The following is a 12,857-nucleotide window of genomic DNA, read 5'->3' as shown; positions in this document are numbered from 1 at the left end:
ACCATTATTTGAATTTTGCCTAAAATACTAATTTCAAAAATTGAAGTCCGTTGTGATGACGAGTTAGTGACACACTACATGTTTGAACACGGTTCACTCTTACAAGTTGTACGAGAGGGTCACGTGATATACCAGCAGTGCCAACGCGCGACCGGTCACGGAAAAGGGGAATCCCCACATTCCATCTATGCATCACCTTTGACCGTACTGCGCATGTTGCTTCAGCGAATGGAACAATTAGAATGCACAGACAAAAAGAGACCAGTACAGAGTGCAGTCTCGCTTAGACTTGACTCAAGTCGGAATTGCTTTAAGTCGGAATCTTAAAAGAAAAAAAAGTAGCGAAAATCACTTAGTTTACGCCTTCCCAGATGCCCGACAAGGTACACTTCAGCGCGCGTTCCACTTCAGTGCCGTATAACAATGCGCACACACTGTATGTACATTGTACAACACGCGTATTTCACGTACATTGTACACATGTGTGTGCATGTATTGCAGAGCATGTGCATACATGTAGTGCAAAAGTTATGCTGCATCCGAATCTGTTGTCTAGAGCTAGGTCTAGGTCTTCGCTCCATTAGAAATACGCGGAGACGCGCTGACAATAGACGTAGCCGTAGCTCTGGAAGCCCGTTTCGGACACGGCCTTAGCTGCATCACTTGAAAATAACATGTACATGTACGTTTTTAACATGATGGTCCGGATTCGACGCATGAGGGCGCGCGTTATGTACTGTTAGGACGTATGCGGTAAGCGCTGTGAGTGGATTTACTATAGGCACAGACCGAGCGCAACCCAGACTTGGCCAAGTCTAAGTCTCGCTGGGCATATGACTGCAAGCCATATCGGGCTATACTGACGCCTGTTCTCATATAAGGATAAACACCATCAAAAGTTGCCGGACAACGAGCCTGCCTGACCCACTACAGGTAAAAAAATCCTCAAGTATTCCCTTCTTTTTCGTGCGTATTTTTATTGTAAGAATTATTGCTAGTATTGTTTAGGACTAAATTATATGCAGTATAATATACGTGTTGATATATTTTGCAGATTTTTTTTCCGACCAAATTAACTTTAGGTTTTCCTGTCCAGTTTCATACCTTGTTCAGTCGGTTATGCAAAGCTTTAAACAAAATCGCATTGAAATTTGATTTAAATTTTACGAAAGCAACTCTATTATGCTCAATGAAATCGGGAAAATGTTTTAGGTCAAGATATAAAATGACAGGACATTTTCGAAAGATTTATGAAGTAATGTACAGCTATTTCAAAGAAAACTACGACTGCTTGAGCAGGAAAAATGAAATATGCATAACATAACTTTGAAAGGTGTAAAGCGTCGAAGTAAGAGAAGGAAAAATATGACCTTTTAAAAAAATTATATGTTTTTAAAAATAATTATATGTTTTTAAAAATAATTATAGCACGTCGCCAGGGGTGAACCTTCAGGCTTTATGGGCTTCGTGTGCCAACAAGAAAGGACGTTTTTTTAAACCACTTTTGAGAGCCCCGTTAGACTTGGCCCAAGTCTGGGTTGCGCTCGGTCTGTGCCCGCCCCGTAAGCCTTCATCACGTCCCCCTTAAGCGTCGAATCCAGACCACCATGTTAAAAACGTACATGTCATTTTCATGTGAATTCAGCAACCCAAACATGGTCAATCTCCTAAGGCTGCGCTAATTACGCATGCCGTACGTGTACGGTGCGGTATGCGTTCTGTCCACACCGGCGCGCCGGTGTGGACAGAACGCACGACAGGCCACCAAACCCAGCTACATCTATCGTAGTCTAGTGATTGTGTCTGGCACAATGCAATTTCTATTTATAAGATTTGCAAGAAAGAAAAAAATGTTATTTTCCTGAATGTTGGGGTTTCTATGATGGGTTTAGTTAGTGCATAAACGAGTGGAGGCGTTAAATTATTGTAGGCCTAGCCATTATATTATTGGTAAAACCATCGCAGAAGTTGAAGTTGTGGAACACTTTCAGTTTCCGTAACTTTCCTTTTCAGGTCTGAATGGACACAATGCTTATCATCAGTTGCTTTATGATCGTCTGTCTGACTTCAAATTTAAAAATATAAAAATAAAATAAATTGTAATGCTTATGAAAATAGCGCTTTCCATCGTATCAACAGTCTCAAGGCGCTTTACGACCATTTGCGTCAAGGTAGGCATATGATATAGTTGTCCACATAGCTGCATGTTCAATTTTATTCCACCCTTGTTCTTATTATTGTGTTCACTTTTTCCCCTCATAAAAAACTTTCAATTTGTGTGGTTTATCTCAACCCTCACGGGAAAAGCTACTTAAAAAGGGGCGGTTTTAACCCTTAGTGAGTACTTGTAAACATGACCCTGTGACGACCTGCATTTGTCCCTTGTCGATGATGTCATTGTTTATTATAAGTCTTGGCATTAAGCGCCGTGGACGGCTCCTGCGTAAGTATTTTCTCTACGAGAGTCACTTCCCATTTTCCACCGGTGGAAAATGAGTGCGCCCTCTTGTGACCCGACACTGCAGTGACCACGCTCCACGAAACTTGCAGCCAATCAGGGATAAGGGTAGGGTCGAACAATCAAATCACAGTTAAAGGGGCGGGGTTTAGGACAACCAATTGTAAATGATATAAAAGTATTTGCTGAGTTAAATAAAGGAGAGAACTGGTTTGGAATTGAAACAATACAGACGTGTTCCGCGTCTCCCCCCCCCCCCCCCCCCCCCCTCTCTCTCTCTCTCTCTCTCTCTGTTTTCAAATAGTATCAGCACTGAGGGAGATTGGAATCCGGTGTCATATGAAAATCGGACTCGTATGAAAATCGGAATCTTTTTCCCTTTTATTGGTTAAACCCTCTCACGTGACCAGTCCCTCTCCTAATTATCTATGCATGAGCATGCGCAATACCACCAATGAGTCCGTATTTCATAAAACCTAAATTCATGCTACACCGGCACTGTCGCCACGCTACCCATTGACAGACTGGTGCTGATTCCAAGGGGATATAATTGTATGTAAATGATAAAGCGCTCGGATGACAGCAAAGGTCTGTTACAGCACGTTTTATTTTTGGGTCGCTTTTGCATCGGGACCAAAATAATACGCCCGTCATTTAATTTCAAACCGCAAATATTTCGAAATATGTGAAGTTACAATGTATTAATGTGGAATTTTTTAATTAGTTTAGTTCAATGTCTTATTCTAACTTCAGCACTTTAAAATCGAAATCTATATCGGGTGAAATTTAAAACAAAACACGGGAAGAGCATTTTTAACCTTGTGAAAGTACACTGAATTTGCACCAAACCCCTAGGGGTAGGGGTGTATTTACCCCCCCCCCCCCATATTTTGTAAAGATTGCCCTTTTCCATTCAAATGCCCTTTTTCACCAGCGTTTAACCCCCCCCCCAACAAAAAAAATTGTAAAGAGTGCCCTTCTTTTGTTGACAAGTGCCCTTTTTTCTGAACAAGTGCCCTTTTTAAAGAAAATACGTGTCTACATTTCAGCACGGATGTACAAGTGCCCTTTTCAAGTAATCCGCCCCCAACAAAAATGACCTTGCTATATACGCCCCTGTATACCACTCATACTAGTAAATTAGCGTTCTAGACAAAAACGCGTAGGGCCTCAACGGGAACAATTTGTTTTAATGTGTTAATTTACAGGCGTAGTTTTCCATGATTCCTGGATTTCATCCATGTGTTGTTGAATGTCATCTTACTTATCCTTTTTTTTTCAGGGCCGCGGTGTGTCCCTATGGGTGAAAGCAGCGTTATATGTCAAGTTGTTGGAGAATAACTTCTTTCTTTTCTTGTTTTGCTACCCGGCGGAAAAAACCTCGAACCCATTTTTTTTCAAGTGACGTCGCAATAAAGGCAGGCACTGCATACACTGGACCACCATCTTTTCCTTAAACAAAATTGGTTAAAGTGGTCAGAAATTGCCTCAGATCGCACCACAGAGCATCTAGAATCAAAAAAAAAAAAAAAAAAAAAATCAGGGCCCTTATGCGGGCTCCGAACCCCTCGCCGTAATTTTTTACCCACTTTTTTTCGGGGGGGGGGGAATTTTTTTTGCCCCCCCCCCCAAAAAAAACCCTTGTGTTCCATCCGCCCTCGAGCTGAATATGCTTCTTAGATCAGCTTGCTTTTTCTTTTATATACCACATCTGAAAAGTTCAGATGTCATCACAAGTTCAGATTTTAGAATTTTACTCCCTAGTTTGCTGACCACTATAATATCAAATTAATATTTTGAATGTATTAATTTGTATTGTTCCGCATGAGACAATCTTTGGTGTTTGTACTCTTCGATGTATAGGCCTACAAGCACTATGATTAAGAGCTGCTTAAATCCAAGCGTTGTTCAAACCAGAACATTATTTTTGCTTTGTCGATCTTCGTATCATTCATGCAATGGTTAAATCGTGTTGCTCGTTCATAAGTTATAAATTGAAGCTTGAAATTATGTATTGTTTGCAATAAGGCTTCTTAATGTTAAAACTCATGACATAATTACATTCATTTATGTAAAATAGCTATCACGCCATAAGGTTTAGTTGTGAACAAAGTTATGCACGTAAAATATAAAAAAGTGTGGTTTAACGATAGTGTAACATATAGATTTGGCTATAGTCTTTGGAAGGTTTGACTATAAACTATATGTTAGGATACGGTAGCTGTGGCTAAGAACGGAATGAACGATGACTATGAAGAATACAAGACACACGGAGCTCGGCTATAATTATGGAGAAATTATTTTATTCTCAAGAACTCAATTAAAACCAGGTCTTGTATAATTACAGAAGTAGGAGACGGAAGACAGAAAATTGTCGATGAAGACTGGTCAGAGCATAGGGCGCGAGTTGACTCGCGGGCGAGTTGACTCGCGGGCGAGTTGACTCGCGGGCGAGTTGACTCGCGGGCGAGTTGACTCGCGGGCGCATTTAATGAAAACAAACAACCCAAAACAAAATAGCCTAGGCCTACTGCCAGTTTTCGTCAACGAATCAAATGCTTTTTTACTTGTTTCTGTAATAAATGTATAAATTGAAATTTGTATGGTTCTATTTTATTTTAATAAAAAGCGTACTTGTATTTACCTTGGACATCTCTGTAACCTTTGTTGCTTTTTTTTTTACTCCTAGAACTATGAGGCTCCACTGTGGAGCCTCAGAGTTCTTAGCCCCATAAATGTGGCCTATTTACTGGACTGCCTCCGTAAACATAGGCCATCCACATGTACAAAAAAACGTGTCGACTTTGCCAAATTTTGATTTTCACATTTAGGCTTACTTTGTAGATTGTTTTTGCTTTAGAAGCATTCTCACCCTCTATTATAGGCTAATCAGAAAGTGCTGTCTTTTTCAGATGTTTGATTTTGTGAAATTTCATGTTGAAATTTTGATACGCAAACGTGTGCAAATGTATCTGGAAATTTCACGAAAAATGGACATCTGAAAAAGGCAGCACTTTCTGATTAGCCTATATAGAGGGTGAGAATGCTTCTAAAGCAAAAAAATCTACAAAGTCAGCCTAAATGTGAAAATCAAAATTTGGCAAAGTCGACACGTTTTTTGTTCATGTGGGTGTGTGGCCTATGTTTACGGAGGCAGTCCAGTAAATAGGCCACATTTATGCGGCTACATAGTTCTAGGAGTAGCTTTTTTTCACAAAACAGATCCACCCTGTTTTGGGCTGCTGTTTAGTGTTGGCCTGCGAAGCAACTTTTACTAATTTCATGAATTTGCAGCGCGAATACTTGCCACGACTGCTCCGCAGAGCGGAGCATCATTGTTCGGGGCCGTATCATAAGTCTGACGCCTCATAGGTCCGACGCATAAGGCGTCGGACTAGTAATGAGGCTAGTCCGAGTAACTTGGACCCAACTTATCGCCTTTTTTAACATTTGGACACGGTCTGGCAGTATCGCCAGACTATGTCCAAATGTTAAAAAAGGCGATAAGTTGGGTCCAAGTTACTCGGACTATAATGAGGCATAACAATGTACATTTATTTATTCAGCCTCATAGGTCCGACACCTCATACATGTAAGTCCGACACGTCATAAGTCCGACGTCGGAAAAACGAAGCGTATGAGGTGTCAGACCTACATGTATGAGGCATCACACTTATGAGGCACCGGACCTGTGAGATGTCGGACTATTAAATGGGCCTTTATTTGGTTGGGGGATGCGATTTTGTCGGACCTATGAGGCGGCGGACCTTATTGGACTTATGAGAGGACCCCATAGTTCTAGGAGTATGGGGATATGCCATGATGTCACAAATTCACATTCGCTTTTGCTTTTGCGCCGTACTTGAACCGGGCTTAAAGATGACATTCCATAGCTTGACATGGACGTGAAGTGATTTTGTTGTTGGATGTTTCATTCAAAAAGTGAACAACTATTGCTAGAAAAAAAAAATTAAAAAAGGATGCATGTGTCAGGTTGAAACTTGAAAATGGCACTATCTATAAGGGAAATGGAGAACACAACTTAATTTGTACAGATCATCCCTATACCTAGTCCCAGTAACTGGGTCGCTAGAACTCCTTTTTTGACATTTGGGATGTTGGTCTGTCTGTACGACAGACCAACATCCCAAATGTCAAAAAAAGGAGTTCTAGTGACCCAGTTAGTGCATGGGGCTACCCTATACCCATCAGATATCCTTAATTGTATGTGTATGACCCGGATATTCGTTTCTTGTACAAGTTTATTTTTACAGCAAGAAAAGGGTAGATGGGTAAGTACATATTGATCAAGGATGGGAAAGGATTGCTGAGCTTTGCTTCAGAGAATATCTTCTGTTATTAATTTAATTATTAGGACGATAGTTTAGAATGGAATGAACTACTACATGTGTAGTAGCTCATGCTGACCACACTGACCACAATGTAGGGCCTAAGACCCTCAGTGGTGGTTGTTGCTAGGGCAACCAGTGGGCCTTCCTTGTACAACTGATCTGATCTGATAAAGGGCAGTGCACTGAAAGTGCCTGGTCAAACGCAGTAGCTTTGAATTCAAATACATGTAATGGTCAAAATCATATTCAGGATTATTCCTATCATACAGGGATAGAACCTGCTATCGGTGTTGCACAGGATGGACTGGAAGTACATCAAGTGGCTGCACAACCCGTAAGTTGACTGTTTTGACCAAGTTTTTTAGAAAATTTTGGGTTTTTTTCTAATTTAATTGCCTCAGGTGTTATTACAGACAGGGCTCTGGAGTGCTCTGAAATGTGCAAAACTAAATTAGGCCAACTTTACTCACATTAGCCAGCAAATTTCTCCAAAAAATTCCACTGGGCAAAGGAAAGGTCCTCAGTATTTCACCAACCAAGTTTGCAGACTCAATTCAATGTTTGAATTAAGGAGATTTTTCTTCAATATTTTGCACATGAGAGGGAAGTCAAGTGATTTCAAAATGAGGCTAAAGACTAGACTGGTACAGGTCCGACCATGGTCCAATTGTTTGAAAAGACCAACTTCTTCATTCAGTGACATTAGTCTGGTGGCTGACTGAGGAGAAATGTGTAGTAAATTGAGACTTGTTCTCGGTTCATGCCAAATGTTTCTTAAATTCTGTTGGCATGGTTGATTGATGCAGCGCTGTTGGTCTGGTTGTTTCAGGTGCCAGTCTGTTTTCTGGTATTGCATGTTTTCAATACCTTAAGTTTTGGGACTCTCATTACACAGAATTGAGAGTCCAAAATTATCGGACTAGTGTTATATTATATGCTTTAGCTTTAAACAGCTCTGGAGTGTCATATGGCCTAGTGGTTAAGAGCACTGGACTCATGTTCTGGTGTTTCAGCTAGGCAACAGTGAGGCGGGTTCGAGCCCGGGCCCGGACACTTTTGCCCTTAAGCAAGGCACTTAACCATTATTGCTTCGTCCTTCAGATGGGATGTTAAGCCGGAGGTCCCGTGTGTTGTAAGCCTAACACACGTAAAAGAACCCAGTAACACTTATCGCTAAGAGAAGGGGGTTTGTGTTTCTGGCCTCCTAGTTATGCTCCCTTGTGGAAGTCCTTCCAAGTAACCAACCAAGCTCACACACAAATGTTCATCAAATCAATTATGCCTGTAAGTATCATGCATTCATTGATTTGTTTTCTCATTTCTTACCAAGCCATTTGTTTTGGCCATACTGATTCGTGTCCCAATGGAGGGGATTGCACACGTCCTGACTACTGCAGCAACTGTAACCGAGGCTTCTACTCTCCACGATGTAATCGTAAGTTGTTATGACAGAAAGACTTCTTGATATAACTTGAATATTTTGATCATAGACTACTGACATCAGACTCTTTTTCTCAACGGATAGGCCTAATGAACAGGAAATCTCTGACAGCCATGCTGGGAGGATTCAACATGATCATTCAGGGAATTGAAGTAGCCAGCCAACTATCTCACTTTGGTTAAGTCAGTTTAAATATGTATTCATAAATACCTCAGACAGTGTAGCTATTCCTAGTGGTCGAGAGCCCGTCACGTGGCCGGTCTTAAACGGATGATAAAGACATGGCCAGCTGGTCTTAAACACTTTTCCAGTGTCACAATGAAATGTGGACTCCTAAAAATCCAGTGCCTCTTACCGTTTCATTGGTTGAACGTTCACAATCCTCACGTAGGCATGCGCAACACTACCAGCGAGTCAGAATTTTATAGTTCTAAATTCAAAACGCAACGCCCCAGGTGCGTTCTGTACAACATCGGGCAGAACATGCTACGCGCGCGTCAATCTCCATAAAAGGGTTGTTTACATCTTACTCGCCAGCTGAACACTCCATTATTTTGCTAGAGGGACGTTTCAAAAAGCATGAAGTAAACTTGTTGAACAAAATTGGGATTTTTTGAACGAATTATTTGACATTTTTTTACCGAAAAGGTATTTATGAATGGGAATAAATATGTGCTCGGTCGGTATTTATCACTCTGTTTAAGACCGCTTAGAGTCTGGGTACTGATAATTACCCTCGCCTCCGGTTCGGATAATTATCAGCACCCGGCTCGGGTAATTATCAGCACCCAGACTCTAAGCGGTCTTAAACAGAATGATAAAAACCTCAGGAGCACACATTTATTCCCTTAATAATAATAAAATGAGTGGGTATATATGTAAATGAGGCCCCCTCATTTATAGATCACAATCTCTCCCCCCCCCCATTCTCTTTTTGTACATTAAACAAATTTAACCAACAGGTCTCCTTCACACTTAAAGTTAAATCTTTGCTCTACCCTGGTAACCCCTACTTGAAAGTGGACTGACCCCTGAGCCCAGAGGGTTCAGTGGTTTGGGGTGGTGTGGCCTAACATGCCTTAGTGCTATTTTTCCCACCAACTAAGCCGCTGTTTCTTCTGTTCCCTCTCCATTTCAGGTAGGAAAAGTTACTTTTATTTACATCTTATCCTTAGTTTTCACATACAAACAGAAGTGGAAATTGTATAGATTAATATAGATGTTAGTTTGTTTGACTTTGATTTCAGGAAGTATTGTTTTATTGTAGTTAAACTTGGAGAAAGTTAGTGACTTTCATAGATATTTCCACTATGTGAAACAATGGTTGCACTGGTCCGAAATGGCCTTATTCTGGATCAGAGTAGACTTTTTATTCTTTATTTTTCGTTTTACTGAAGTCAACTGTGATCAAGTAGCTAGAGTTAAAGGGAATATACATCATTTGCTTTTGCTGTAATTTTCAGAAATGGATGGGATTGGGGGGTTGGAAATATAAAGCAAATATAGTTACACTGACTTTTTGGAGGTTTTGGGTTCGAAAATGCTATAAAAACCAAGAAAAACGATCATTTTCCTGTAGTCTGGTTCCCTGACTCCATATAAGAAGAAACAGAGCAGTTTACATACATTGGGGAATTGTAAGGTCAGGGAACCAGTCTAGCTGGCTCGTACCCGTTCATAGGTTTGTAATCGATTGCAAACAAGTGCGATGGTCAATTGGGGCCAGTATTTGAAAAAAAGCCAGTTGTTTCCAACGCTGATCGGCCGATCAGCGTTGGAAATTGATACAAAAATACCACTTTTCTTGAAAATGACAGTATACCAGGTGCCATAATTTTACAGGATGCTTTAGACTGTCATTTACCAACATCCTATTAAGATATTTCGCAAAAACTTGGTAGTTTTATTTTTCGATGTTTGCAAATGTTGTATATTCCCTTTAATGAAAGTTCATACTTCATAGATTTGATTGACATTGTAGTTTGATTTGACTTTTCCAACTTGTATAGTATTTTTTAGGGAGAAAAGTCGCCTTTATATTTTAGTTTTCTGAGACAGTGCCTTTTTCACTGTACAGTGAAGGGTATACTCAGACAGCATGGTCCGAGCCCTGGGTGGACATTCCTTTAGCCATATGGTAGGATAATTAACTCCATGCCCTGGGGGCTGGTCAGTAGAGGCTGAGGACTAGGCTAGCCTTTGTTTATGTCTCCCAACATAACAAACCCCTTTTATTTCGTTATCAGAGGCAAGTGCCAGGCTATGAGAGGTTCTAGAATCCAGACTTCTTGTTTCATAGGAAAGACTATTGTTTATATTAGTCTCCTGTCTCCTGAGCTAGGCTGAAACTGTCTTGTTAGATTGTTATGTTTTTCTTTATTTTGGTTTAAGTGTATATAAAGTGGCTGGAAAGAGTGTCACATTTGCCCCCCCCCCTTTCTTGTCAATATAATAGTCTGTTTTGGTTATTTGGCCAAGTTCTGACTTGATAACAGACTGTCCAGTTCTGAGTCGAAAAGAGCTAATAAATATTATCTTGTTTATAGGCCTATTTGATGTAGAGTAATGGCTTAAGCAAATGCCTTGGATTTATCCTGTTAATTGTTTCTTTATGAATGTAAAGTTTCATTTCTCACTTTTATTGAGACTGGATATTTGGTAATAGTTGTGTTTCCAATCAACACTGAGTTTTTAGTTTTTGCTTTATGTAGTCGGCTCGATCAGGATAAGTTTCAATTGTTAGGAATTTACTTCTTTTAGTTCTTCCATGACACCTAAGTTTATCCTATAGTTTTGCTTTATCAGGATTATATTAACCATGTAGTTAATGTAAACTCTTTTGATTTAGATATGTTTGGTTTAATAAATAAGTGCTATTTTTCCCACCAACTAAGCCGCTGTTTCCTCTGTTCCCTCTCCATTTCAGTCGGTTATAAAGAACAAGAGTCACCATCCTTTACAAAGTGTCAGAAGTGGGATAACCGACATCACAATGAATGGAGAGAAGGCAGCGGGAGGAGCTGGGGCGGCCCCTGTGCTAAATCAAGTGGCGTATGTGCCATTTGACTTCAGGGTGGGAGTCTTCGTCGGGCGCCCTCAAAGCCCAAATGACCCCCATGTGGAAGAGTGGGTGAGAGATATGAAGTCCCTCTTCCAGTCATGGCAGACCCCAGCTGATCAGCAGTCTCAACTCCTGTTGAAATATCTGTCGGGAGAAGCTAAGAGAGTTGTGTTGGTCATGGAGCCAGACGAGCGAGAGGACAGCCAGGTGATCTTGGAGCGACTCCTAGAAGTCTACGGAGATAAAACACCAATTTCGGCGCTTCTTCAGTCCTTTCACAGTAGGAAGCAGAGAAGAGAGGAGACTGTGAGGGAGTTCTCCCTCGCTCTTCTAGAGATCGCCAGCCGGATTAAGAAACGTGACCCCGAGGCCCTGGCCAAGCAGGATGAGATGCTGAGAGACCGATTCATCCAAGGTCTCCAGAATCAGGAAGTTCTGAGGTCCCTCAAGTCAGATCTTCGGCGGAAGCCAACCCTCAAATTCAAAGACGTACTGGCTGAAGCGCTTCAACTGATGGCTGACCATGAGGAGAGTGTCAGTGTGCACACTGTGGCGTCACGCTTGGAAAATCCTCAGCCTCCAGCACTTTTGCAGACCTTACATGAGGCTGTACAGAGGACCGTCGAGCAGCAAAAAGAAATGGCAGAAATGGTGGCTGCCATGAGGAAAGAGTTGAATCAGTTACGCGTAAGTCATTCACCCAGTGGAAACTACCAGAGCAGGCCAAGACGACAACCAAGATGGGATGACCAGGGGAACCCAATCTGTTTGAATTGCAACAAACCAGGTCACATGGCTCGGGAGTGTCCAGAGAACAGAAGGCAGTATGTGACCCAACCTTTCCAGAGCCAGAGCCCCCAGAAGCCAGCACCTTTAAACTAGGATGTTCCAGTGTCGAGGGCCAGACACTGGAACACCCTAACATATCTCAACAGAGGTCCGTTGCACCGGATGAGGCCGTTGGAGACTGTTTATATATTGACGTTGATATGGAAGGAGTTATTGTTCCCAGCCTGTTGGACACAGGATCACAGGTCTCCACTATTTCAGATGAGCTATTCAAAGAACACTTCCATAACAACCTCAACTCTAACAGCCTGGCTAACCCATTCATCCGTCTTGTGGCAGCTAACGGCCTAGACATCCCATATCAAGGAGTAGTTGAGCTTAACATCAGCCTGATGGGATGTGACATTGAGAAAGCAGTGTTCTTTGTTCTTAGAGAGTCAACTGCAACAAGTACATGTATCATTGGCATGAATATACTCTGCAGGTGCCAAGATGTCCTTTTCAAGAACCCTCACTCCACCCATTTCCAGTCCAAGCCACAATCACGGCCGATACAGACGTGGCAGCGACTCCTGAAGACAGAGGAAGCAGATACATGTATTCCCATTTCTCGTGCCAAAGACAGTGACGACCCAGTTAGCTTTGTGTATGCTGCTAACCCCCGATCCATTGTAATACCAGGTGGTACTGAAGTCGTAATCCCTGGGAGTTTCCGTCAGTCCACATCCAGAGAAGGTCCAGTCCTAGTTGAACCAA

General features: G+C 41.6%; 1 protein-coding gene across 1 annotated transcript in view; it reads left to right on the top strand.

The window, feature by feature from the left end:
* Window positions 1–8,168: 8,168 nt before the first annotated feature.
* Window positions 8,169–12,857, top strand: part of LOC119729047 — a 70,525-nt gene continuing 65,836 nt past the window's right edge. The window contains exon 1 of the mRNA XM_038201550.1: window positions 8,169–8,245. The gene's annotated coding sequence lies outside the window, so the exon portion shown is untranslated. The remainder of the gene's footprint in view (window positions 8,246–12,857) is intronic.

The sequence above is a fragment of the Patiria miniata genome, unplaced genomic scaffold (assembly GCF_015706575.1).
Source record: "Patiria miniata isolate m_02_andy unplaced genomic scaffold, ASM1570657v1 HiC_scaffold_1, whole genome shotgun sequence".
NCBI lineage: Eukaryota > Metazoa > Echinodermata > Asteroidea > Valvatida > Asterinidae > Patiria > Patiria miniata.
Note: the sequence above shows the minus strand (reverse complement) of the source record. Positions and strands in the feature narration are given on the sequence as shown.